The 26,154-nt window shown below is 47.2% G+C and overlaps 3 non-coding genes across 3 annotated transcripts; 2 read left to right on the forward strand and 1 right to left on the reverse strand.

The window, feature by feature from the left end:
- The first annotated feature begins 9,246 nt into the window (after positions 1-9,246).
- LOC117707999 (U1 spliceosomal RNA) lies at positions 9,247-9,409 on the forward strand. Its single transcript, XR_004606735.2, has one exon. It is a non-coding gene; the product is annotated as a U1 spliceosomal RNA (small nuclear RNA).
- Positions 9,410-16,673: 7,264 nt separating this feature from the next.
- On the forward strand, positions 16,674-16,744 carry Trnag-ccc (transfer RNA glycine (anticodon CCC)). The gene has a single exon. It is a non-coding gene; the product is annotated as a tRNA-Gly (tRNA).
- Positions 16,745-21,288: 4,544 nt separating this feature from the next.
- Positions 21,289-21,360, reverse strand: Trnae-uuc (transfer RNA glutamic acid (anticodon UUC)). The gene has a single exon. It is a non-coding gene; the product is annotated as a tRNA-Glu (tRNA).
- Positions 21,361-26,154: the final 4,794 nt, after the last annotated feature.

Below are 26,154 nucleotides of genomic sequence, written 5' to 3' on the forward strand. Positions count from 1 at the left end.
GAGAGAGAAGCAGAGGAGTAGAGAAGTCTAGGCCGGCCATGACTGCTTGAAGAGAGAGGAAGAGGGGGGAGGGGACAGAGAGGCAAGAGGGTAAGAGGGTAAGAGATTAAGAGAGAGGGGAGGGGGCAAGCAGCCCCTTTTATAGTGGACCAGGCCTACCTGGCTGTTGCCAGGTAACTGTGGAGGTGGAATTGCCCCAAACTGCTTCAGTCGGGGGTGGGGGGGGTGGGGGGGTGGGGGGGTGGGGGTGGGGTCGGGGTTCAGCAAGAGAGTGAGGATGGACAGGAAGAATGGAGACCAGACAGAGTGTGATTCAATCCCGCTTATTCTTCAGTCTCTCTTTTTTTCCTCCAAGTCCCTAGTTCCAAGTACCAAATATCAAGTTCCTAGTTCCTAGTACCAAGTCTCAGGTCCTAATCCTAATTCCAGTTGCTAGTCTCTTTCCCAGTTCCAAGTTCCAGATCTTGAATCTCAAGTCTAAGTCTCAAGTGTCTAGTTCCTAGTTCTCTTTCCAAGTCTCGAGTGTCTAATAATTTCTTCTGTCTGCCTCTCGCCTTTTATATGTCTCACTTCTAAGCTGTGCCTTTAAGTCACACCTTTAAGTCTCACACCTTTTAAGTCTCACACACCCAAGGGAAGATCCTGAGTATCTAAAACAAGATGTTATCAGAGTGTGCTCAGCTGTTGTAGGCTGTTGTAAACAAGTCTCTTGTTAGGGTATATGGCTCAAGATGGCTGCAAGGATGATAGCCGCCTTCTGTCGGCTCCCCACAAATACTTCCAGGAAGCTAAAATAAGAGACTTATATCACACACCCACAGTGACACACCTACTCCAACAGAGCCACACCATCTAATCCTGCCACTCGCTGGGCTGAGCATATACAAACCATCACATTATATACAGATTATTTCTTTCCACTGGTTTCTGCCACCTATCATATTGGATTCCAGAGTGTAGAATCTCCAGCAATTTTTATGTTTGCCAGCTCCAACCTGTCTTTCTCCTGGACTACTTGGTAAGGAGCACTTGTCTCTGGCTCCTGGAGCCTGCTATACAATCTGGGGCTGCATCATGTAGGCAGCTCTAGTTAAGATTTGCTCCTCTCTCTTTTGGAGCTGAAGACCCACAAATTAGGGAGACCCTCACTCAAGTCTCGGGAAATCACGGCCACCCAGGAACTCTCGCAAGGCACTGTACCTAGATGCAATCGGCAGAGGCTTTATTAGGGAAGTTGGCCGGCGGTCAAACCACAAGCTCTCTCTCAAGAGCAAGGTTTGGCCCTGAGTGATGGGTTAAGGGGTCTTTTAAAGAGGAAAACCACAAACCAGGGGAGTGGGGAGAGGGTGAGGGGTTGCAGGATACATAAGAATAGTGAAACATTCCAGAGAAACCCACCCTAAAACGTTAATGGCCATGGAAATTACTCAGTATAATCATTCTTCTCAAAAATGTGGTTTTACCATGTCACTGCCCTACCCTGTCATTTACCAACTATTTATTAACTATTTCTCACTAGCTCCAGCAGTAGAGCCACAGCCCTGTCATTGTGTTTTTACCACCTGAATGACTTTCATTCTTTACAGCCAGTTCCCGAAACTGGCCTGGCTTGTTTCAGAGAAAAGTTTTCATGTCCCTAAACGAACTTAAAAAGCATCTATATATGTATATATTCTATAAAAATAATTTTTATAATTTTTCATTCTTCAGAGCCCTCCTTATTTTCTTTTCTCCTCCCCCTCTGAGCTGCCTATTGAGCCCCACAGCCTCCTTAAGCCCTTCTGGGCATCTGTGACCTTTTCTTTCCAGTCAGCTCTGTCCTAGAAGTCTGGAAGCTTCTCTATGCCCTTCTGGGGTTCTTTGTCTTTCAGCTCCCACTTGGAGCTTATAGAAACTCCCTCCCAAATAGTTAATTTTGTGACCCTTTTCTGCTTTCTCTATAGACTCAAATTTTATTAAAACCTCACTGCTCCCACAAACACTTTTTTGTCAGAACAGTTCAGATGGCCATAATTGTTATGCTTGATTTTTCAATGATGGCAACTTCTATCTCTGCACAAATGATCAAAAAATTATATTCTAATTAAGGACTCATGCCCTTAATTAGAGAATTAAGGGAGAAGTGGATCATTGGTAAATGTTACTATTGTTAGACCCAAAGATCCACAACCAGGGGACGTGCTCCTTCGGAAACACTCACAGATCGGGATTTGCTGCAAAAACACCAGGCTTAACGATAATGAGATAATGATAATGATAACCAGTGCACTGGCATTCCCTTGTACGCAGACAAGAGGAACCCCGAGCCAAAGCTGGGAGCAGTTTTTATACGTAGTTCACAAGGGAAACCACAAAGGCTGACCTTTCCAGGTCCGGTCTCTAGGTGACTCAGATTTGCACATTATTTTTATGACAATGAGTGTCTTCCGTTTGCCCAGGTTTATCACATTAAGGGTCCAGCTTCCTGACCACCTCCCATCCTGGGCCCCTCTCCTGGAATGTGTCTATGTGCTCTAAGCCTTCCCCACCCGCAGGTGGGTTCCCTCCCCTGTGGTCTGAGGAGTGTTAATCAGCCTCTCCCTTCTTCCTCTGAATGTTAATCCAGCAAGTGTCCTCTGACTAAGGAATGTGTTCCTTCTGGAATGTGTCCTGGGATGGTGGGATTTTTCAATTTTAAGTTTGGACTAAGACCTGAAATTCCTACATTTGGTTCCTACACTAGAACATTCATCACAACTGCCCATCAGGTACAAAATACAGCATACATATCTCGCTCTCGACCTAGATAATGTAGAATGAGCTATCCAAAGCTCCTCACATCCCTAATGTGGTACCTTTTAGATAATTTTTTTTTTGAGAGTGTTTCTCTGTGTAGCCCTGGCTGTCCTGGAACTCACTCTGTAGACCAGGCTGGCCTTGAAATCAGAAATCCACCTGCCTCTGCCTCCCAAGGCGTGTGCCACCACTGCCTGGCTCCTTTTTAGATAAACTTGATCCCACTTCCCTGTCATAGGATCCCTTGTTTCAGACTATAGCCTCTGCATATCAGCTACTAAATAATGTTCTACTTGACTGCTTTGGAGAATGTTGGTTGTGTGTTCTTCCTGGGTCAAACTCACTACCACAGCTTGTGACCTTGCCCATTGTCTTATGAGAATCTTTAACTTTGCTGATTTTTTAATTGCTCTCAGCCAAATACCTCCACCATCCTGTATGTCTTCCATCTCCTTTTGGTGACACAGACTACTTTAACTCCCCAGGCCCACACTGTGTGAGCGTACTGGAGTTTGCAGACTCGGAATATGTCAACCAGTAGCACTACCACACACCCCACACCTCCATGTCCAAACTGCCACAGTGCAGAAATCTCAGTAATAGTTTGTTTCTCATACTTTCTAACTAGCCTGCTTAGTGTCCTACTTGTCTCAAGTCATATTGGAAGCAGCCTTCCTTTAGCTAAATTCTGATTTTTCTCAGCATGTGCATTGACCTGGCCCACAGAGGTCAGTCAACAGGGTCTGCAAGACAGAGAGAATGGGGGATGGAGGGGCAAGAGATGTGAAGAATGGAACCAAGACAGGGTGTCTGATCAGGTCTCATTTATTGAGAGAAAATCATGGGTTTATAAACACAAGCAGGGGAGTGCAGCTGGAGACACTACCATGCAGCTGGAGGTCACTAAACAAGACAAGATATGTCTGAGAAAAACAAGATGCTTATCAGAGTGGGCTCAGCTGTTGGAGGCTGTTGAAAAAAACAAGTCTCTTGTCAGAGTATATGGCCCAAGATGGCTGCAAAGCTGATAGCCGCTTTCTGCTAGGACTTGGCTTCCAAGGTCCCCCTTTTTAATTTTTTCAAAAGGGAAGGCTGGGAAAACTTACAGAAACCGTGCCTGTTGGGCCTTGGACGAGGTAACTCCATTTAACCTGTTACTTTCAGTCACGTAGGACACAGGTAGAGGGCGTGATTAACAAGTCTCTACCTCCAGAGATTTAAATATTAATGAATTATCAAAAGGCCAGGGGCGTAGCTAATTAAGTTATTCCCTCCCCCTTTTCCTTCCCTATAAAATGAAAGTCCCCTGGCCTTGGGGGGGGGGAGGTGGGGGGGAGGAAGCCCGTACCACCTGCATCCATTTACCATGTCATGAACAATAAAGCTTTGGAAAACTGGACACGTCGCCTGTCACATGGTCTCTCCTCCTGATTCCCAGCTTTTGGAACCCTGGAACCTTGCCAATGCAGCCGCCAGCCTGAGGCAGCTGTATGAATGTGGGATCCTCCGCTGGCGATGTGGGAAGCCCGCCCAGGACCCTGCCACTGGACTCCCTCTCCCCCCCACCCCCCACCCCCCCACCCCCCGCCCGCAAGATTTCTTCCCCACACGTGCCTGTCTTAGGTCAGAACAAAAGACCCTAGCCTCCCTTTCCTGTCTTTGAATACTCAACAGTCATTTGGTTGACCGCCTATCTTAGGATGGTGAGGCCTCCCAGTTAGGAGCAGGGGTCTTGAGGTGTTCTGTTACTCGTCATTGACTATCCAGCTTAGCATGTAAGTTAGGGGTTAATCCTTGTCAGTCTCAATGACAGAGGTTTTAGAGTCCCCTAGTTCCAGCCTGTAATAATGAACCTGTAAGGGTTTCATTTGAATAGCATCTATCTCTTGTCATACAAAAGCCATCAGTTTGTTGAACAGCATGAGCCCCAGAGAGACAAGAGACTTAATGCCTGAATGGTTGGTATAAAAGCAACACTCTTTTTTAAGGACAGCACACAGCTCCCCCTGTTGGAGGATTAAAAGGTCTAAAGCCTCTTCTATTCTGCAGCAGTGCTTCAGCTAAGGAGGATAGTTATAAATCTATAGAGGTAGAGAGCTCATCATCGCTTTGATCTTAACAAAACAACCAAGGAAATCCCTGTCCCTGCCCCAGTCAATCTCAAACTTAAAAAGACAGCTACAGTAACTGTGGCAATGGGTTTACTCCTGGGTTTAAACAATGTACTCCACTAAATCGAGTTGGGGAACCAAGAGTCCAATGGAGCCACACTGGAGGTGCTGATAATGATGTCTCCTTCAGCACTGAGGACTATCCAAGTCAGGTTTGCTGGTTGATCTATTCCAAGTTGAAGGCAATTGTGAAGCATCTTCATGTTTCCTGCAAAGAAAAAATAAGGTTCTCAGGGAGCTTCTCCTCCCTGGATTTATTACTATTTGTTTAATCAGTCTGTCTGGCAGCCTGCATGTGGCATCTGGTGTTTGGGAATATATGCCGACAGAACCTCTTCCCCAGATAAACACTGGGTCTGGCCCGTTCCAGGTTTCGGTTAATGGGTTTTTCCAGAGAGGACTGTTGCAAAATTCTTTTTGGTATCAGGACGCTAAAAATCTATCTGCAGCAGATTTTCCTAATCCTTTCCTCAGGGAAAATCCAGAGTTTATCATTTGACCCATGATTACTTCATTAGGGTTGCACATAATCAATTTCAACTGAGAACAGATTTCGGGCCCTAGAGATTAATGGGAAGGCCCGGGATGACATAGGGTTGTATATTTCCTGTATTTCCTTCTCTATCTTTCCATGACAGCACCCTACAGCTTTGTTGTGGGTTTTGACTTTGGCCAATACCTTTTAGATTGGTCAAGGTTAGGGTCAGAGGCCAGGTGGCAGGCCAATCACTTTGTTTTAGGATAGTCACAACAGTCCCAGTATCAACCAAGCCTTGGAATGCCTTTCCATCAAGCCATATTGTCATCATAGGTTTTTGTTTAAATATAGGCTGTACCCAGTATGCATCAGAGGAACCAAAGCCTTGATATTCTCTCTTAGGATTCTTATATTTGTGATTAGCAGGGAACAATGGAAGTAACAATAGTTGAGCTATCCTTCTTCCTGTAGGAATGGTGACTATATTCTGTATTGCCTTGGCCATTACCTTAATCTCATCTTGATAATCATTGTCTATAACTTCAGGAAAAAATTTGTAGTCCCTGCATAGTAGCACTGCTTCTTCCCACTATCAGACCAAACACATTTGGATAGAGCAGTCCAAACACTCCAGAGGGTAAGGCCTGAGGTCTCATTTCTGGGGTTAATACTGTGTGGGCAGCAGAACTGAGGTCCAGTTCTGTGCTTCCTGGTGTTGCTCAACTAAGTTCAGAAAGGGGTTGTTGTTTGCTTGTATGAAACTGACCACCCCATAAGCCTGTTTTGGCTTGTGTTGGTTTGGGGCCTGAGGCTGGCTCTTGTTCCCATTTCCCTGATTAGGGGAAAGGGTGTTTCCTTGTGTATCTGTCTTGGATTTACATTCATTAGCCTAATGCTTTCGATGTTTGCAACATGGGCCCAGCCCAGGCTGTTTTCCAGGCTGTCCCTGGATTAACTCATTTTCTGCCTTGTAATCTTTTGCAAAGTGTCCAGGCTTGCCACACTTAAAATAGGCCTTTTTGTCTCTACTTGCCAAAAAATCTGGTTGTCCTTGCATGGCAGCCATAGCTAAGCCCTGTTGGTAGGCGGGCCCTATGTCAAAACAGAGTCTGATGTACCCTGTAAAGTCTGTCTTCTTCCTGTATGGTCTAATGGTCGCTTGGCAGGCAGGATTGACATTTTCATATGCAAGTTGTTTCACATAATCTACACCTGCTTCTGCATTGCCAAAAATTCTCTCTGCTGTTGTCATTAATCGAACAAAATCAGAAAATTGATCATCAGGCCCTTGTCTGACTGCTGTCAAAGATGCACTAGGGTCTCCCTTTACCTACCAGAAGTTTATGCCAAGCCTTCATGGCTGCATTTTGAATTTGAGCAAATAAGCCTGGGTCATATTGCATCTGGTCATCACTTGAAGCAAATTGCCCTTCTCTCACTAAGGCTTCAAAGGACCAACCATTGCCTGCCTGAATGTTTCTCCTAGCTGTCTCTTTACAATTCTCATGATACTCTGATTTCCAAATAAGATGGTCACCACCACTAAGAACTGCTCTCACTAGAGTATTCCAATTGCCAGGAGTCAGCTATTCCTTTGCAGCAGATTCTAAGATTGCAAGAGGAAAAGAGCAGTGGCACTGTATTGTGACACTGTATTTTTTTTTAATTCTTTAATGATTTGAAAATTAAACCTTATGTGATGTCTCCAAGCAACCCCTTGAGTGTCTATGGTCTCTGATACAGGGAAAGCCTCAGGCTCTCCCTCCTTGTGGAGAGCCACACCGATACCGCGCGCCCTAAAGATGGCGCCTGCCAGAGCTGTACAACTCCTGGCTGGGCGGAGAGATGGGAGGACTTAGCAATCGCCTGACCTGACGTTTCTGGGCCCGAGCCTATGGCTTGCAGTGGCGTGATGTGGCGTGCTGGGACGTCATTTCAGGGATATAAGGCTCACCCTAGGAGGAGGAGGGAGCCATCAGATCGCCCCGGGGCTCACCCATTTCTTTCAAGGCCTGAGTAAATTGCTGTTGGAAGGAACTGTTGTGCATGTCTTTCTTCCCGCTGGTCGGGAGCTCGGCGCGTCACACCTCCTCTGGCTTATCTGTGGCTGAACTAAAGCTAGAGGGCAGGGACTGTCTTTGGACTCTGCATTGAGGAACTTGAGGACCCTGGGGGATTCTCCCAGGTGGCCTTGCCCCAAAGAGCCATCTTCCCTGTCCTTAATTTTTATAGCTGATTAATTAAGTCTTGATACTCTTCTATTTATTGTTTAAAGAGAGAAATTTTGTCCTGTAACTCCTTTATGCGTTTTTTTCTTTTGAACATGAAACACATAAAAACATTTATTCAAACAACGAAACAAAAATAATTGACACACATGAACAGCAAACAACAAAACAAAAACAGATAACTGAGTTCATGCTGACTTATTTCTTGCCACATTTTCATTACAATGACTTATTGGTCTTAATGCAGCAGGTTCTCTCAGGATCACCTTTTGAATTTTCAGTCAACCCTTCTTCCAGTAACGTCACTCACTGGGTCTCTCATGCTTGCTGACCCACTTTAGGCCCCAGGTGGCCCAGCCTACAGGTCAGTCAACAGGGTCAGAGAGAGAGAGAGAGAGAGAGAGAGAGAGAGAGAGAGAGAATATGGGGGGGCAAGACATGGGAAGAATGGAGCAAGAGCCAAGACTGAGTGTCTGATCAAGTCTCATTTACTGAGACAAAAATCATGGGTATATAAGCACAAGCAGGGGAGTGCAGCTGGAGACACTTTACCACAAGTACCTTGCAGCTGGGTATACTAAACAACAAGAAAGATATGTCTGAGGAAAAAAAAGATGTTTATCAGAGTGTGCTCAGCTGTTGTAGGCGGCTGACAAATAAGTCTCTTGTAAGGATATATGGCCCAAGATGGGTGCAAAGATGATAGCCACTTTCTGCTAGGACTTGGCTCCCAACGGTGTATTAGTAACTCTTTTAAAAAAAAATAATTATTTATTTTATCTGTATGTGAACGCTAGATCTCTTCAGACACACCATTATAGATAGCTGTGAGCCACCATCCAGGTGCTGGGAATTGAACTCAGAACCTCTGGAAGATCAGTCAGTGCGCTGAGCCATGTCTTCAACCCTGTAACTCTTTTCCCTGTAACTCTTTTTCTAAACAAGCCCTTTTTTTTTTTTTTTTTCTAATGTGTGTGCATGAGTGTTTTTCCTTCATGTGTGTCTGTGCACCACACATGCTAGCGCTAAAGGAAGTGGTAACCCTCCATGTGGATGCTGGGAATCGACCTCGGAGTCCTTTGCAACAAGTGCTCTTACCCACTGAACCAACAACTCTCCATCCCTGTTAGTAAATCTTCAGAGTACTCATGTTTTCTACTTCAAGTTTCTCCTGCATCAGATCCAGAGCAGCTGGAGGAAACTAAACTACACGGATACTCCCTTCGCCCAATGGGGGAAAAATAAGGATGAGGTGAAAATGCTTGGAAATTACAATAGTAGAGTATATAAACAAAGACTACGAAGGCGGCCAGGAAGGCGTAGAAAGGTAGATGACCAGACGCCATCCTTGAAGTCACGGGTATGGGCGTGGTGTATGCAGATGAGAGGCGCGCAGGGTCTGCCGGGTCCGCGTTCCGTGCAGAAACGCGAGTGATTTCTCCGAGGGGAGGGACAGAGTGCGGTTTGGCGGCGTCAACAGAGCGCAGGGATGGCGTGTGCGTCCGGGAAGGCCCGCGGTCGGGCGGGTTGAAGTGACCATGCGTTAAGGGTGGCGGGCCGGCGGGTGTGAGTCGGGGCTGGGTGCGAGGCAGGCATACTTACCTGGCAGGGGAGATACCATGATCACGAAGGTGGTTTTCCCAGGGCGAGGCTCACCCATTGCACTCGGGGTGTGCTGACCCCTGCGATTTCCCCAAATGCGGGAAACTCGACTGCATAATTTGTGGTAGTGGGGACTGCGTTCGCGCTCTCCCCTGGTCTTTTTTTGGTACTAAAAGTCAGGTTGTGTTCTCGTAGGCTCTGTTCTCTATGCTTCTTCCGCTCAGCACTTTTTGGTCCTGCTGAGAGGGCAAGACTGGTCCTCAGACCTAAACTCCCTGTTCTGTCCTCCGTTTGCTGGGGGGCTAACTTGGGCTAGCTGGAAGACGCCGGGTCTCAACTACACGACAAAGAGCTCTCGTTTCTTTTTTCCCTACATTCTGAGGCTTAGATCTGGTTCTTTGCGACCCTTCTGCCTCTGCCTTCCGACTGTGAGGGTTCTGGACCAGGATGTAGAAGCCGATTTAGGGTTGGTGAGGCTATGTCTCGGGGTGTGCCAGCCCTTCCAATCTAACGATGCTCCTCCACGCGTCCCAGACCCTTCCTTCCTCCTGTATTGCAGTTGGTTCCTAGACTACACAGACGCACCCCCTATGTATCCTCCTCCCTCTCAGAAACCAGGCCAGGGTCCCCAGCCTGCACCTGCAGTGTGTTTGTCCCCTGCGACAAATGAACTGACAGCCCCACCCCACCCCCAACTCAGAGCACACACAGATCTTGGGGGCAGGGGCAGAAAATCCCGTTCCCACAGAACCATCAAAGGAAACGCGTTCCCTTTGGCCCTGGGGTTGGTTTGGTTGGTTGGTTGGTTGGTTGGTTGGTTGGTTGGTTGGTTTTTTGGTTTGTGTGTGTGTGTGTGTTTTTGGCGGTGTGTTCCCGAGCCATCCTGTCCTGTACGTGACACTTCACTTGAGGCTAGCTCTCCCCCCGCATCCCCGAATTGCTCTCCCGGTTCAAGGCCCCCTTGGGCTCCAGATTCTCCCTCCAATAACTGGCAATTCTGGAGGGAACTGCCTCAGCTTCCTTTTCCACACAAGCAACCGAACCCGCCTTGCGTGTTCTTTGGAAAACTACTCTCCTCCGGCTATCTGTTAATAATAAAGGCCGTTTTTCCGTTAACGTGAGCTGCTACCGAGAAAAACCTTGCCACGTGTGTGCCTTTCCTGATTGGTTTCAACTGCATTCGATAAATGCGTATACTTTTGCAAAAAGACGACTACTTTAACGTGCATTATAACCTATAACGGTACTTTCGAGTGGTGGGAGTATGGAGCGCTCGTTAGGCTCTCTTATATTATTTGGTGTATGTTTCTAAATTTTTCTCAGATTTATTTTAATTCTGTTTTGTCTGTGTGTAGGAAGTGGGGATATTCTCAGAGGTAGGAGGTCAGGTTCTCCCAGCGCTGGTGTTACAGGCGCTTGTGAGCTGTTCTCTGTGTCTCTAGCCACTGAACCATCTCTCGTTCTATTTTCCAATTTTGTAAACGTTGACGACTTGGCTACTTAAGAACAGGCTGTGGAAGGGATGTGGCCCAAGTGAGAGGGTAAACAACCCAAACAACCCAGAGTAATAAGCAATGATGGTGCAGGTGGATATTTGGGATACTTGCACACACACACTGAAGATAAATAAATGAAAATGTAATAAAAATGTTTATTTTTGTAGTTGTTTTTGAGACGGGATCTCACTAAGTAGGTGGACCTGGACTGCAACTCTAGGTAACTCAAGCTGTCCTAGAACTCAAGGTGGTCCATTTACCTGCCTCTTCCTCCCCAAGACTGGCTTGAAGGCGTACAGCACCACAAAGGGCATAAGAAGGGTTTTGTTCTGTTTTAAGATGGCTGTTTGGAGGCAGATGTTAAGACACCTGCACCGGGCAGCAGATCATGAGGACACTGTCAGTCTCATGCCTGTCATGAGATCTCTCTTCTGGGTTTAAACAAATACACAGTTGACTTTCTTCGTAGTGGTATGTCAGCAAAGTGATTCTGAGCATGTTTTCAGGAGCCATGCTACCCTGCTTTCAAATCCCGAGGTTGACATTTCATGTCAGTAGATGTGGCTGTCTCTGTCCCCAGTGTTCTCACATCCCTCTTCTTCCTGGCATCGGGGTCCACCAAGGTCCTCTGCTAAGCACCTATCACCCCGAGCTAGCCAAATTCTGCCATCTTTCTGCTATTGTTTCTCTCAGTACCTGGGACAGAATCTGTGTCATCCCTGTCTGTCAGAAAGCCATTAAATCCATTATCTGTATTTATAGCCGACTACCTCCAACAACCAGGCATTTAGTTCTGCATTATATACCCCCAACACGCACCAAAGCCCCCCCCCTCCCCCAACATTCCCCGCACTACTTCCCAGGCTCTTATGTCCCCATTAACACATACCTGCAACATCCAAGTTCCACGCTAGTCCCCAGGCTGTTCTGGCTTGCACACTTCTCTCCCCTGCAGCTATCTGATCTGGTCCCCTTAAAACTGGCGAGGCTTTCCCTACCTTTCCTGGTCTCTCTGTTCCAGAGAGATTGCCATGGAACATTAAGACTGACCAATAAACCGTGCTTTCTCCCCATGGAGTGGTCCCCATCCGCGGTGTCACTGTGTTCTCGATTAGGCGGTGGACACTCTTCCGCTGCGCTGTCCGCAATCCTCTTTTTCACCTTCGATTTGCCGTGATCACGGTATTACTCAACTGTGATCTCTTGCCTCAGCCTGCCAGAGTCTGTGGATTACTAGCCTGGATAAGTAGGCTCGGCTTTTGTTTTCAACAGTTCCCACAGCCACTGGAGGAGACCCAAAGACTAGGCCACTTTCCCCTGAGAGGCGGGGCAATGGGTTTGTCTTTAGTGCACATGGAGTTCCCACTGAGGACCTCTGCCAGATTCTAACAGCTCGGGGAATGTAGGAAACATTCCTCCAAAAAAAGCAGGTCTGCTTTTCCCATTCTGGAGTCCTCGTAGAAGTAAAAGCCTTCTGGGACTTTTTTTTTTTTTTTCCCCTTTGGAAGTCATGTGCTGGAATGTCTTTCTCTCCAAGCGCACACGCGCACGTGTGTCCCTGGGTGCCCGGCGAGCTCTGGAAAAAGTGAAGAAGCCGCGGGGCACGCGGCGGGCGCAGCGGCTCGACCCACCTGCACGCGGGCCTGCGGGGCCCCGGGTGGAGGCTGAGGATGCTACCTGAGTGGACGAGTGAGCGGCTGTGGTGACCAGTAGAAGGCAGGCGACTCTTGAGACTGAGAAACTGGAACCCCGCGTTGGGAGGAGGTCTGAGGCACAGAGCTGAGTTCCGCCGGATTAATATGCAAATTTGCTAAAGACAACTAATGTTCTCGGTGTCAGGATTCAGCTTCTGGAATGCTGGGAGTTGGCAAACAAAACGAAAACAGGCCCTGACCCCCGACCCCCTCACACACACACCCGCTTCCTCCCAGGTCACCTGCGAAATGCCTTGCGTTTCCCCCCATCAACTGCAGATGTACAAGCCCTGCACTCCCCTCATCTGCATATGTCGTGCCAACGTCTGTGACATCAAGGATGATGTCGCGGTTATCCACCCTTCTACGGGTCCTCAGCCAACCAGCTCACCTACCACCTGCCACCTGGGAGGCTTGTTGAACTTTTTCCGCTTGGGCGCAGCGGGAGTGTTGAAGGCCCAGAGACCAATATTGAATTATCCAAAACACATAAATATCCACCTATATCAGGCACATGGTAAAGAATCTGTAACACACCATCTTAGCCTATAGAGCACGGTTTTCTCAAATTAGTCAGGAATCCTTTAGGATGGTGGTCGAAGGATTTTCAGAGTGGTCGCCTAAGACCATCAGAAAACACAGAGATTTACATTATGATTCATAACTGTCCTGTCCAGCAGGGCATTAAACAGGGGTCCGGGGAGGCGGGGGGGGTGGGGTGGGGGGGTGGGGGTTTGGGGAGGAATAGGCAAAGACACAAAGAATGGCGATCTGTCTATAGGCTGATCAAATCGCCATTTTCACTTTTTCACACAGGGGTTATATACACAAAAAGGCAGGATGTGGGGAAGGGGATGACGCAGGAGTGTAGGTGTTCAGGGGGAGTACAGATATCTTCCAGAACAGAGTGTCAGCTGGGTGAAGGTTCAGGGGACAGTTCACTATGACTATGGACAGTTCACTATGATTCACTTGTCCTAATCTAAGTTGGTACTATCCACCAAGGCTACCCAAGGTCTATGACTATTCGGGCTGGCAATTTTCCACCAAAGCTGCTTGTTTACTATTAATAGCTGATTCAGTGTTTTCCACAGAGAACCGAGACTCTGGGCTAGCAGGCCGTCTTAGGCCTATGGCTGATTTTTAGACCTTCAGTGTATAAGCAAAGCTGCCCCTGACACATAACAGCAGCAGGATTACAGTTATGAAGTAACAACGAAGATAATTTCTCATCACAGCAGGAACTGTATTAAAGAGTGGCAACATGCAGAAGGTTGAGAACTTCCGCTGTACAAGTTCCACTATTAAGATCTTAACAGGTAGTTGGCAAACCCCACCAAAGTTTAAATGAAGCCATTCTGATCTATATCCCACGTGCTACGAAATGACTGGGGATGGGTGGGTGGTACACACCTTTGCTCTCAGCACCTGGAGACAGGCAGTTCCTCGGATGAAATGGGGCCAGCTTGGCCTACATAGGGAGTAGCAGACTGGCAGGCGTCCATTTTAAAACAAAAAGCAAGCTATCCAAAAGTCTATCATATGAACAGGACAACACCATCATTCCCTGAACACCACCACACACGAGGCAGAGTTTATTCCTAAAAGTGACAGAGTGTTGCCTAAAAAACATCAAATGGGGAACTGGCTCTACACCCAGTACCAACATGTTTTTGTTCAGTTACAACCAAAGAGAAAATGTTTGGAACTCAAGTACAGGCCTTTAAAACTTTTTTGTAGGGTACTATGCCTTGTAATTACTATATTCCCTGGGGGGACAGAGACCTGGGACTCTTGTACAGCCTTTTGACTTAGAGCTCCCCAGCCATTCCCTGTATCTGTGGGAGAAAGAGGTACTGCACACTGGCGACTTGCTCTTACAATCATTTTGTTTCTATGTAATACAAGAGAATGTATAATTAAAACATTTAATAAAATGAGAAAGCAGTAACCCACGATTCTCCTCCACCATCCTTATTCTGCTTTTGGTAAGTCAGAAAGGCAGGGGAGAGAGCAAACATGGTCCTCCACGACACGGTGACTCCCGAGTCCTTCTTGTGTTCAGGTGTAGAATTAGAGCCCTTTCCCTTCGTTTGGTGGTTCTGCTCTGCAGCTCTGGTCACCCTGCTCTGCAGCAGAACTCTGAGTGAGATCGAGTTGAATGTGGGCATCGGGATGAGGCCCTGGACACCTGTCAACCTGCAGAAGGGGCGTGCTGGACATTTCTAGAGGAGCGCTGGATGTAACTCTAACTGAAGGTTCTCCCACTGCTACATCCCAATTTCCATCTTCCTTAGTTAGAGTATACTGCTGTGAATAGACACTGTGGCCAAGGCAACTTTTTAAAAGACAACATTTAACTGGGGCTGGCTTACAGGTTCAGAGGTTCAGTCCATTATCATCAAGGGAGGAACATGGCAGCATCCAGGCAGGCATGATGCAGGAGGAGCTGGGAGTTCTACATCTTCATCTAAAGGCTGTTAGCAGAAGACTGACTTCTAGGCAGTTAGGGTGATGGTCTTAAGCTCACACCCACAGTGACACACCTACTCCAACAGGGCCACATCTTCTAATAGTGCCACTCCCTGGGCTGAACATATACAGACCATAATACCCTGCCTCTCACAGCTGGTAAGCAAACTCCAGCCTTAGATTATTTGGATCAATTGCTAAAAGGAAAGCAGGCTTTGTAAAGACAAGAGGAGAGGCAAGGGGAGGGGAGGGGAGAGAGGAGGGGAGGGGAGGGGAGGGGAGGGGAGAGAGGAGGGGAGGGGAGGGGAGGGGAGGGGAGAGAGGAGGGGAGGGGAGAGAGGAGGGGAGGGGAGGGGAGGGGAGGGGAGGGGAGGGGAGGGGAGGAGAGGAGAGGAGAGGAGAGGAGAGGAGAGGAGAGGAGAGGAGAGGAGAGGAGAGGAGAGGAGAGGAGAGGAGAGGAGAGGAGAGGAGGAAATCCCTGAAACTAGCACGATTTCCTTCCCCTTGAACGAACAGCATAGCAGAAACCTAAGAGGTCTCTCTGGCGAGTCCTCCTTGGAACTGAGTGAATAGGATGCACAGGAAACAATTGCAGTTATTGGAAGGCTTTGAAGTGTAAGTTTCTGTTTTTAAAAATGCAGCTTAGTATCTGTGCGCCAGTACACTGTGCCCCAACTGTACTTTGACTGATGTAGCGATTTCCTTCTGGTGGATGGAAACATTCTGTGGTGGGGTGGGGACCCCACTGGACGAAGAAAGTTCTTAGGAGAGTGAACTCCGGGGCTCTAGCTTTCAAGAGCTGTCACCCCTCACCCACGTTCCTGTAACATAGATAGACTCATTGGTTCTCCAAGTTAGATTTTGGTGGTATTCTTTATTTAGGTCTGGTGAACTTCAAGGGAGGTTCCTCAGAACCAGGAGTTTGAATTGGCTTTGGCATTTCCCTTCTAATGGGCTGAAACTTAAAGGTCTTGGCAGGCAGTAGAAGGAATTCTGCAGGCCATGTCCTGAAACTTTCTGAGGGGTAAACCTGGCCCAAATGGAAGGGTAAGAGGACTTGGGCCTTTTCCGCAGACTAGCAGGCAGGAGAGCGTTTCCTCCTCGACACTGGGAAATACAAAGGAGTCCTGTGGAGATACTGAGGTATATTGCTGTGTGTCGTTGAGTAAAATGAGATGGATGGGCTTTCATGTTTTCTCAATGTGTTATAACTATCATAACTATATTGGTGGCTCAGTGGTAGAAGACTCACCTACCATGCAGAAGGCCGGGTTTCCATTCCCAGCCAGTGCAGAGGGGTGTGATGTCTTGTTTGTTTGTTTGTGGTGCTAGCAAAGTATCTAGGACCAAACGTGTGGATGTGAATTGTTATTCAAGTATCTGCTATTCATGTATTCTGATTCTAGCGTACTTTGGGCGCTGGTAAACCACAAGGAAGGCTCTTGAGAACCACGAGTTTGAACTGAAACTGGAATTTCCCTTCTAATAAGCTGAAACTCCCAGATCGTAGCAAGGAGACGTAGAAGGAATTCTGTAGGCCATGCTCGGAAACTTCGTGAGCGGCAAATCTGATTCAAATTGAGTCCGGTGAGAGGACTTGGACTTTTCACAGCCTGGCGTAGGAGGGCATTTCCTTCTCAATACTGGAAAATACTAAACGCCTTAAGGATACATTGGTTTACATTGTTACGTTTCAGTAGAGGTACATGACTTTCTTACCTTTTCCTAATGGACTGTCACTAGTTCCACTTGTGAGGGCATTGGTGGTTCAATGGTAGAATTCTCGCCTCCCACGCGGGTGACCCGGGTTCGATTCCCGGCCAATGCAGTCTCTTCTTTTACTTTGGCCCTCTCTCTGCCTCCGGCGTACTTTCTTGGTGCAAGGACCAAGACCCAAGTCCATCTTTTCGGGCTCTTTTTGGCTGGGAATGTTAACTTCTATTTGACTGGGAATGTTAACTTCTATTTGACTGGGAATGTTAACTTCTATTTGGCTGGGAATGTTAACTTCTATTTGACTGGGAATGTTAACTTCTATTTGGCTGGGAATGTTAACTTCTATTTGGCTGGGAATGTTAACTTCTATTTGACTGGGAATGTTAACTTCTATTTGACTGGGAATGTTAACTTCTATTTGACTGGGAATGTTAACTTCTATTTGACTGGAATGTTAACTTCTATTTGACTGGAATGTTAACTTCTATTTGACTTGCACTCGTCCAAGTGGTTAAGTACTGTCTCATGTATCAAGGAATCCAGGCACAAACTTAGGAATATCGAATATCGCTACCACCCTGTTCAGTTATTTTCAAGGTCCCCTTGTTTTCATTCAGACACCTTAACTTGAGGATTTTACTCTCACGGTAAGAGATGGCTTCACACCAATATTCTAGGTCAGAAAAAGATATGATGGGCAGGCAGAAGGTGTTCAGGAAAGACTGACATCCGGAAGCTTCTTCCTGTCTGCTTTAGACTGTAATTGAGTTATGTGGTAACTTCTGGCTAGATACAAGGAGTGACTGTGGGGTTTGTTGGGCCATTCCGCATTCAGGCAGGAGGACTTCTGTAACTTCCAGGTCAGCCTAACTCACATAAGGAGGAGGTTAGCCTAATTTATATAGCGAGCTCCAGCCCAGCCAGAGCCAAAGAGTGAGACCCTGTCTCAAATTAAAAAAACAAAACAAAACAAACAAACAAACAAAAATCAAAAAGGCTTTGATCCCTAAGGATCCTGTCTGAGATTTCTCAGTATCACTGCACTGACGCTTTTGAGGCAGAAGTCAGAAGTCAGGTTTCCAACAACTCACCAGCGTACAATTCTTTTGTGAGAAGACCACTGTTAATTTAAGGCTTTCGCCAAGTTTAAGTTTCATCAAGACATTCTCTGATAAGGAGCTAAAGAGACGCTCAGAATGAGAGCTCTTCGAAGAATCCAGGTTGGACTCCCAGCAACCACACAGGAACTGTCTTCCGATCTTCCCCGCCGAGCGTCGTCCTAAACACAGGCAAGCAGGCGAGATAAACAAACCCTGACAAACTCTTACCCACGATTTCCCTCACGGTTATTTTTTGTAACAGATTATAAGAAGAAAGCGGGAACGCAGCTCTAAATAATACAAGTCAGGAAGACGACTTCCTCGCAGTTGCGGAAGTTACAGGAATCAGCACATCCCAGATGCAATAAATGAGTCTCTTCCTAGGAGACCCCTCCCCCCCCCCATCGGATAACAGCGTTTTCCTGCCCCGTAAGTTTGCTTTTTCCCACCTCCAGCCGCTACTCAGCTTTCCTAACCCCCCCATCTTCGCCCCCTCCCCCACCCACCCCCCCACCCACCCACCCCCCCCCAGCTCTGAATGCACAGCCACTTTGCAATGCATGCTCGAGAGCTTACGGGAACACACTTTTCTCCGTCGTTCCTCTGCCCCATCCCACCACCACCCTGCACCGGGACCGGGCTCTCTCCCACATTGGTGAAATTCCTCGCGTTTCTAAAGCGGGCGCGGACACCGCAGCCCCAAGCATCCTTCATTTACATAGATCACTCCTCACTCTAACGCCACAGACAGCTCCGGTGAGAACCTGAGCTCCTCTCCTGCACCTGCCCTCCTGCTGTCAACTAGCATCCCATTTCCCCTTTGTGGGCATATTGACGTTAACAATTTTCAAAATTGCTTTAAGGTTTGCTTTACCTACGTATAATTCCCCGCAGTTGTGTTCAAATGATAGTCTCCTTTAGGAGAATCCTTCATTGCATCTTGTTTCTTTCAAGTCTCACGGGACCCAGAAGGGCAGCAAAATTAACCTAGAAAAGAGACAGCAGGAAGCTGGAGAGACATTCGGTTTGGCTGCTAAGAATGATGTTGCCAGAGATGGAGGGAATGGCTAAGTAATAACCGGCCCAACTTGAGACACATCCCACGGGCAAGCACCAAGTCCTGACACTGTTTAGGATACTCTGCTATGCTTGCAGACAACAGCCTAGCATAAACGTCCTCTGAGAGGTTCCACCCAGCAGCTGACAAAGCGATTCAGAGACCCACAGCAACCGTCGGATGGAGCTCCGGGAGTCTTATGGAGGAGTTGGAGGAAGGAGTGAGAGGCCCCCAGAGAGGATTGGAACTCCACATGAAGACCAACAGAGTCAACCAACCTGGACCCTTGGCTCTCTGAGACTGAACCACTGAACCAAAGAGTGTACAAGGGCTGGACCGAGCCCCGCCCCCAACCTAGGTAGCAAATATGCAGCTCAGTCTCCATGTGGGCCCCCCAACAACTGGAGCGGGGGTGGGAGGCTCTCCCTAAAGCTCTTGCCTGTCAGTGGTTCTTCTACCTGGGTGGCTTTGTCTGGCCTCAGTAGGAGAGGACGCGCCTAGCCCTGAAGAGACTTGATGTCCCAGGGTGGGGGGATAGAAGGGAGGTCTGCCCTCTCAGAGGAGAAGGGGAGGGGCAAAACTGGAGGGGGCAGAGATCGGGATGTAAAGTGAATAAAAAATATTTTTTTAAAAGTTGAAGAAAACCTGCGTTCGGACCCTAGTCTCCAAAGTGGCTCACAACCCTCTGTAAATCCTACTCCACAAATGTGTTTCGAGGTGTGATTGGTTCAGGCATCTCTAAGACACATGGTGATCCCGTAACTATTATTTTTCTGCCCATCCCCCATCCATATCCATATTGCACTTTTCTGTAAGTACACTGAGAAAGTCCCAACCGCAGCTAAAGACTTAAAAATGTTATTCAGAACATTAAAATTATGGAAAAAACTTTGCTCCCCACAATTACTAGTTCCAGAGCTCCAGAATCTCATTTTCTAGACACATATAGTGTAACCATTCCCGCTGACTCTACAGACTTGGTTTTCAAAGCTGCAAGTCTCTGGGAAGTTGCCAATAACTGAGGAGAAAGGGAAGCTTGCAGCATATTACGGAGAAGCTTCAGACTTGAAGGGAACCTCAGGCTGGGGTGAGATGTTAAATAAGTGATTGAGGTTTTCTGTACCTGAATTTCTGCATTTTGAAGCAGGCTAGACAGGAGTGCTTTCTTCATGGGCTGCTCCCAAATTATATAGCTCCTTGTATTTACTTTTCTGTGATACAATGTCTGAGAACAGCTACTTAAAGAAGATAGAGCTTTTTGGCTCATAATTTGAGAATACGGTTTGTCATCGTGGGAAACACATAGCAGCAGGACCATATGGCAGCCAGTGAAGCCATGACAGCCATGAAGAGGCCAGTAGCATTTTCCTTCTCTGTATTCAATTCAGGACTCTTGCTGATAGCTGTGTCTGCTCACATTTAGGATGGGTCTTCTCTCCTCAGTTAAACCTTTCTGCAAATATATTCATAGGCATACCAAGAGATGGCATCCATGGTGACTTTTAAATCCAGCCAAGTTGAAGAGTGAAGGTTAATTAACACATAAATATTGAGTCACACTTGGAACACACTTGGAACAGGTTTTCTATTTATTTATTTAATTGTTTTTGAGACATGGTTTCTCTGAGTAGGCCTAGCTGTTCTGGAATGCTCTCTGTAGACCAAGCCAGCCTCCACCTCACAGAGATCCACCTGTCTTTGCCTCCTGAGTATTGGGACTAAAGTTCTGTACTACCACCTGACACCCAGCTGTCACAGGGTTTCTTACATAGAGCAAATACTGTAAGAACTTGGCCTTAGGGAACTGTAGAGACGGCTTGGGGATGAAGAGCACTGGCTGCTATTTGAGAAGACCACACCCACATAGCAGTTCTAACTCCATAACTCCAGTTCCAGAAGATCCAGTACTCTTTTTTTCTGGCCACCCAGGGTACCAGCCACACACTCAAGAGTGCACATACATGCCATTGAGACACCTTTACACATAATTTCTTTAAAAAACAAAAACAAAACAAAACAACAACAAAAACTTGTCTGAAACAGTGGTTCCATCACCAGTAAAAGCCCTTCAAAAACTGCATGTTCTTTGTACTGTGGATGGAGTAGTATATATTTAAGAAATCCCCAATTCATGCATATGAACTAGGCTCTCTATGTAGAATACTTACATCATATATAATCATAACAAGAATACATTCCACATATAATAAGAATTAATTCTAAGAAAACACTTTCTAGATCAAAGTACTTGCTTATTTTTATGTCTGGTAATTCTTGCTGAATTGTCCTGAAATGAAGAGAAATAAGACATGTTTTTTAAAAAGATTATGTATAGGCCAGCACATATGTGCATCACCGATGTGTGTTTTTGTCGCCTGGGAATAGCTGTTTATTTGAAATGAAAACTCCAGAGAGTGTTCTCTGCTGACTTTTCCTGGACAGGTAAGCTATCTCATGAACCTTAAAGAGGATTCCTGTACTCCTCTTGGTTAAAATGACTTCCCTGACCGGGAATTGAACCCGGGCCGCGGCGGTGAAAGCGCCGAATCCTAGCCACTAGACCACCAGGGAATGACAATAGTCAAGTGTCTCCACCATGTAGTTCAGTATCTACAAATAAATATTGACAGGCCTAGAAACTGAAGACTAGCAGGTATCAAGTGTGGCCACATCCATCCCCAGCACCCTACAACCTCCGTTCCACCTCTCATCTTTCGGGGCCAGGTGATGCTCTGGGCTCTGAGGCCAGGCCACAAGGAAACTCACCTGGGTTCCATTCCAGTCTAGCCGAGTGCACAAACACTTTTCCGGGTTCGTGGTGGCTTAAGTGGGGACTCAGCTCTCGGTGTGTGGTGAGCATCGTCTTTCAGGGTCCTTATGTGGTAATTGGCTCATTGGAACAATTGGCATGCTGGTTTCCTTTCTTCTCCGACCATCTCAATCATCATAATGGGTAGTCTTCCCCCTGGTTCTCCAGGTGACGACAGCGTAGACTCCTTTGCTTGACTAGACACCCTACTGTGCAGTTGTGCTTAGGGAAGGGGAAAAGCAGATGGGTTCCGGGAAAAACACACAAAAAAGAAAAACAAACAAACCTTCCTGGTTTTTAGACACTAGATACTGTCAACTTGTAGAGATCTAGGAAGATTAAAGTTGCAGATTATTAGATCTAACGCCAAGGGAAGTTAGCTTGGGGCTGCCCCCCAATACCCAACCCAGTCGCAGCGGGGGACAGAGGTCAAGCCTGGCGTTTACAAAAAGGTTGCAGTGTGTGGGGAACCCGTAGGCATTCACTGGCCTCAGTTACAGCCACTCAATTACAGGTTCTGTCATTTTCTCCTCCACTTCACACACCCTTTCTTTCCTTCTTTTCCTCTTCCCCCGCCCTCTTCCCCGCCCCGTCTCTCTCTCTCTCTCTCTCTCTCTCTCTCTCTCTCTCTCTCTCTCTCTCTCTCTCTCTCTCTCTCTCTCTCTCTTTTAGAACACAGCTCTTAGCCTTCCTAATGCTGTGACCCTTTAATACACTTTAATACAGTTAATGCGGGGCTGACCCCCAACCATAACAGTATTCTCATTGCTACATCATAACTGTAATTTTGGTGCTGTAGGATTCGTGATGTAAATACGTGTGTATTAGGGAGGCAAGCATATCCCCTTCCAGGGGTCTGTCAAGTGTTAGCGATAATGCTGAGTAGACCCGGAGAAAAAGCGGGCACGCTGCCTCGAAGACTCATTCAGCCATGAAACTGAATTGCACCCTGTGTAGCTCTGGCTGCCGACAGAGTCGCGGTGTCACTGTGGTTCCAGTTCTTCAAGCAGTGCCAACGTGCTTGAAGAGCGAGCCAGAGATTGACAACTACTCTGGACCAGGAGACAGTGTCTCCAGGAAGGAAGAGCACAAGGTATAATTTGCAGGGAGCTCAACCCAGCCGCCTGGTGGGACCGGCATTCACACTGGCAAGCCCTTTGTGCACGTTCACCTGTGCTGACCGGCCCATGACCTGCCCTCTGATGAGGACAGCATAATGGACATATAGTGACTACATTTGTGACAAATTTTCACTTGTCACAGTATTTTTTATGTGGCTTTAAGCAAACAGAGTTACTACTTCTTAATGTGGCATGGGGGAACTGTGATTCTGGATATGTTTTCAGGGTCCAAGTTGCCTTTAGTTCCAATTCCCCTTTCAAATTCCCTGTTACTGTTTATGGCACTGTGCAGTTCCTCACATCCCTGTCTCTCAGTTACTGTGACTAAGGCAGTAGGTTAAGCTGAGTGGTTTAAGGAATTCAAACTCTTCTGCCTGAGTGCTATCCAGGTCTAACTTGGATTAGCTGCTTACATCAGAGGAGACTGGGGGAATTCAGGGTGCTATGACTAGGAAAAAAAATCTGCCTTTAAAGAAGTTTTAAATTATTTATTCATTCATCTTAGTAGGGGAGATGGTCTCGTGGAGTTCAGAAGACAAGGGAGTCTGGTGGGGTGGCCTTTTCTTCATGAGAGATTTCTATAGTTCCAAATTCTAAGGCCACTCTCATGCTGCTAGGATAAGATGCTTCCACAGATCTCTGAGTCTGTTTTTTTAATTGATGGCGGGGGGGGGGGGGGGAGGGGGGGGGGGGGGGGGGGGGGGGGGGGGGGGGGGGGGGGGGGGGCGGGGGGGGGGGGGGGCTTGCTGAATTGCCAGGGCTGGCTGTGAATTCCCTTAAACTTGTGATCCTCTTGCCTCAGGCTGTGAAGAAGCTGAGATTATAAGAAGCCGCAGATCAAGCTCCCACCATGGTTTTAATTTTTAAAATTGAGGTAACTGTGGTTTCACCTGTGGAATAGAGAATCCTTGTGTTCTCCTCTTCCTCAGTTTCCCTCAGTGTGACCCCTTGTAGATATGGATCAAAGCCTGATATGTGGGCTACACTGTACATCTGACTCCTCGTTGTTTTCAGGAGTCTCACCTTGTAGCCTTGAGCTGTCTGGATGGAATTGAACTCACTCACAGATCTTATTGCCTCTGCCTCCTGAACGCTGGGATTAAAAGTGTGAACCACCATAGCCAGCATTATTTGTATTTTATTTTTAAATTTACTTCTTTTATGTGCACTGAATATTTTGCCTGTATGTATGTGTGCATGTATGTATGTATGCATGCATGTGTTTATGTGTACTACATGATTGTCCTGTGTCTACCAAAGAATATGCCCTGAAAACATAGTTACAGATGGTTGTGAGCAACCATGTGTGTACTAGAAACCAAACTTAACTATGAGGCCGACTCTCCAGCCTGTCTGTTTTTTGTTTTTGAGACAGGGTTTCTAATAGCACAGGCTGTTCTTAGTTATCAACGATGACCCTGAATTTCAAACATCCTTGAGCCAACTTCTAAAGTGTTTAGATTACAAAAACAGGCCACCACACCCTCCTGGCCTTCACTGTTTACTGTGAGTGGTGTGTGTCTTTTGCTGGCTCTCCTGCCACCTCACTCAAGAAATCCCAGAGCCACTACCCATGCTATACAGCCCTGTGTCCCTTAGGACAGTCTTTCTCTAACAAGAGGGTTGTCTGTATATAGGGTCCATTCTCCAAGACCCCCAGTCCACAGAGAAAATAAAGATTCTGGTTAGCAAAAACAAACCCAGGGAGAGCCAAGTGTGTGGATTCCAACAAGGCCCACAGATAGACCTGGGTACAGCACCAGCCCAGACATGGGACACTGGGACCTATGCAGAGAAAGGCCAGAGGACCGGGCCTTAGAAACTCGTTCCAGGCAGGTGAGACTGCAAGCAGGCAGTTGGTTAGGGCTGAGTAGGTTCCCCTCCTTCTTTCAAGTCTCTAGCTCCTTCTTGGGCTCCCTGCCTCCTGCCTTCTGCATGTCTGTCCACCCTACACCAGGCCTTAAGGTCCCTGTCCCCCACTTTTTGGACCTCTTTCTCAATCTCTTGGTGTCTGCTCCCACTCTCTGGGCCTGCTGCCCACCCTGCCTCTGCAGAGCCCAGGCTGAAGATCAAAGGGTCCAGTAGACTGTGGCAATGAGGAAGATGGAGAGAAGACTCAGGATGAAGATGTCAAAAGTCAGTGGCCAGAAAGCCTGGAAGCCCCTGCCCACGAGGGACGCCCGTGAGAGATAAGACATGAGGAAGTGTGGAGCATAAATGTAGAGGAAGGGATACTACACAGACCACACACAGAGCCATGACTCTCATGACCCTTTCCCAGCTCCATCAACCACTTGCAAGTGCTTTGAATAAATGTTCTTTGTTGCTTATTACTATTCATGGGTTTCTGCTACAGCTCTTTTTTCTGGTCCACAAAGACCTGGAAATCCTGGGAGGTGCTCTCTGGACTCCTGATTCACACCTATAACATGACGCTGCTCCTTCCCACTGCTGACCCTGCTTCACCCACCATTTAGGACCATGAACACCCAAAGGCTGAGAACAAAATGGGGACAGGCTATCAAGAACCAGATCTGCCTGCCCTGTCCCTACTGGATCTCCGTCTCCCCCAGTCTCTCCAGTCTCTCTGACTTCACTGCTGTGTTCCTCCTCTGACTGTGCCCAATAGCTGTGGGTGCCATGGCTTCCTGTCTCCCCACTGACACCTGCCCTTTCTGTCTATCCTCATCCTCTGTCTTCCTACCATTTCCTTCTGGCTTTGTCTCCTTTCCGCCATCACTGCTGCTGTCCTGTATGGATCCCTGCTCTCTGCACATACCCACGTTCTTCTCTCTCTGCATCTTTGTGACTAGGGATTTCCTCCCGGCATCACATCTGCCATCTGCATTGGGCTCCTCTTCCTCAGTTACCAGCCTCAGCTTGGTCAGTGGTCCTGAGTGTTTGGGAGCAGTGGAATAATGACTCAGAATCTGGAATGGATGCAAACTGACAGCTCTGTGCTCTGTTCAAGAGAGCTCTCTGCTGAAGATAGCTCTCTCTTGCAGACCAAAGTCCAGTCTTTTATTTTGCATCAGCCACTTCCTTAGGAACTGCATATCAATTCTTTCATTTAGCTCATGTTTTTTTTGACTATCCCACAAATCAACATTTTATGACCTTGTCCTCTTGACTCTAAAATCAGAGCCACATGGCCTAAACTGTGGAGTTCTGCTGCTTGCTGGAGCTGGAACATGGCTCCTTGTTCTATTACATTACCACTAACTTTCTGTTTTCCACCTCCTTCACTGCCTGAGCTCGGGTGTCCTGATTCTGGCTCTAGACTGACCTTGAACTCTGCACAGATCTGAATGCCTGTACCCCCATGCCTGTACCTAAGCTTTTTTTTCATTTAGACTTGCTCTGTCCCAAGGTAGCCTTGAACTCAAGAGATCCCTTTGGCTTTGTCTCTTGCGATTAAAGGTGTGTACCACCACA

This window comes from Arvicanthis niloticus, chromosome 4 (assembly GCF_011762505.2).
Source record: "Arvicanthis niloticus isolate mArvNil1 chromosome 4, mArvNil1.pat.X, whole genome shotgun sequence".
Classification (NCBI taxonomy): Eukaryota; Metazoa; Chordata; class Mammalia; order Rodentia; family Muridae; genus Arvicanthis; species Arvicanthis niloticus.